Source organism: Symsagittifera roscoffensis, chromosome 4 (assembly GCF_963678635.1).
Source record: "Symsagittifera roscoffensis chromosome 4, txSymRosc1.1, whole genome shotgun sequence".
In the NCBI taxonomy this organism is placed as follows: Eukaryota; Metazoa; Xenacoelomorpha; order Acoela; family Convolutidae; genus Symsagittifera; species Symsagittifera roscoffensis.
The window spans coordinates 64,946,005-64,947,971 of record NC_087065.1 but is presented as its reverse complement, the minus strand read 5'-3'; the positions used below and the strand labels follow the sequence as shown (position 1 = coordinate 64,947,971).

At 34.0% G+C, this 1,967-nt stretch overlaps 1 non-coding gene across 1 annotated transcript; it reads right to left on the bottom strand.

Annotated features, from left to right (window-relative positions):
- Positions 1-1,814: 1,814 nt before the first annotated feature.
- On the bottom strand, positions 1,815-1,886 carry Trnae-uuc (transfer RNA glutamic acid (anticodon UUC)). Its single transcript has one exon. It is a non-coding gene; the product is annotated as a tRNA-Glu (tRNA).
- Positions 1,887-1,967: the final 81 nt, after the last annotated feature.

The window sequence follows — 1,967 nt, the reverse complement described above, 5'->3', positions numbered from 1 at the left end:
GTCTACTGAAAAAAAAATTTGACCCTATTTTTTTCACAAGTTATGGCCCTTGGAAAAGTCAACGGATTTTTCCGTTTTTCGAAGCTATTTAAATTTTCTTGGAAGCTACCAGCAAACACCTGAGTTTTTAATTCAATCAAAATAACAGGTTGCGTGAATCTTTTGTGCATAAACGGCTACGGCCAAATTTTTTTTCAGAGAAAACTAAGGTTTTCGCAAAAACCAAACTTTTTATTCGTTGACCTTTTTTTCAAAATTTTTCGATTTTTCTTGAAAACTGATTATATCAAATCTGAAATGAAGGGTTCAATCGAATGAACTAGTTCGAGAACGACAGAAGTGGATACAGAATAGTTTTTGGTAATGAACTTAGGAATATTCCATTTTTTCAAAACATTCCATGAATTTTAGTAGAGATCACAGGTTTTGCTCAAATACTAGTTTTCGAAACTACCGATACTTTTGTGCATCAGTATAGCAAGTTCATTAAAACCAAGCAGGTACTTGCAGGTTTAGCTGGGCTCCTAATTATCTTTTACCGCAACATACAAAAGTTTTGGTTCACCTAGTTTTCTTCAAAATTTTTCATTTTTTTTATTTCTAATGTTATTTTATTAAGAGAAATGAACGCAGTGAAAACTGATTATATAGGTCTTGCTGTTTTTTTCTAGGAAAAGTCGTAAAATTCTCTAATAACTACAGATGTGCATTCATACATATTGATGCCTTTATGAATGCACTTAGGTATATATGAATTAGGTATAGTTCAATTGAAATTCATCTGCTTTTAGTGACGTAAATAGCACTCTCCAAATACGAACGTGAAAATGGCGCAAAAAAACGTGAGCGGTTTCAAGTTTCGAAAGTGGAGCTTATTTTATAGATTTCCAGCGGAAAAAAAATTTTACCTGTTGATCCAGTTTTCTCAAATTGGGTTAATGCTATCAAAAAAGCGCCAATCATAAATCGTTCGAGAAATTCAAAGAGCTTAAAGGGCATCTATTTTTTCTTTGAAACTTGAATGTTGAGATTTTTTCATCAAAGTATTTTTTTTATGTTTGCTTGCGTTCATTGCTCTTTTCCAATCTTTGATTGGCTATGTTGTTTTTGTTGTATCGAAATAGGTGTGACGCTCGGCCTTGCTTTTGTGTAATACTTTTCTATAGTACTCTTTGAATTTGCCGCACAGAGGCGAAGTTGAGCTTCGCAAACACAAGCGAGAACACGACAAAAAAAATTTTAAAAGTGAAATAAGAAAAGATAGAGCTAAGGCTTGAATAAGTAAAATTTGGTACGGATGGGCGTCGAACTTGCGACCTCAAGATTTGGAATCTCACACCCTTCCCTCTCTAACGCTCACTAAAGTTCGGTAGTGTAAAAACAAAAAATTAAAATTGTTGCTCAAATTGATTAACTCGTTTGCCATGCAAATTTTCCTAGCAATATAACAAGTTTAGCATTGTGCTTCAAAATTCAAACGAATTATAATTTTAGGGAGGTCTTTAGTTTGTTTTCCGCAATTCAGTTAGAGCCCTATTTGTAGCTTTTTGGCATCTCATTATGGGCTTTTTCCACTCCCCTCAACCACCTTTCAAAAAATTGATTTCTTTGTTTATTTTACATGTTATTACGGCTAAGTGCGTGATGTTGCGATGTGAAGCATGACCAAATCTGTTCACAGTTAGTTCACTATGCCAAAATTCATTGCATTATGACAACGTTAATTACGCTTTTAAAAAACGAATTTGAAAGGGGGAACTTGAAAAGAGAGAGCCTCATTGTTTAAATTTAGAAAAATCCAAAGCACAACAAAATTCCCAGTCCGGGTGTCGAACCCGGGCCTTGTGGGTGAAAGCCACAAATCCTAACCGCTAGACCAACTGGGATGTCGCTGCAATAAGACTTAGAAACAAACATTCATTTTTTATTAAAACTTATAGCAAATATTAATTTGATGTTTCTTTTTT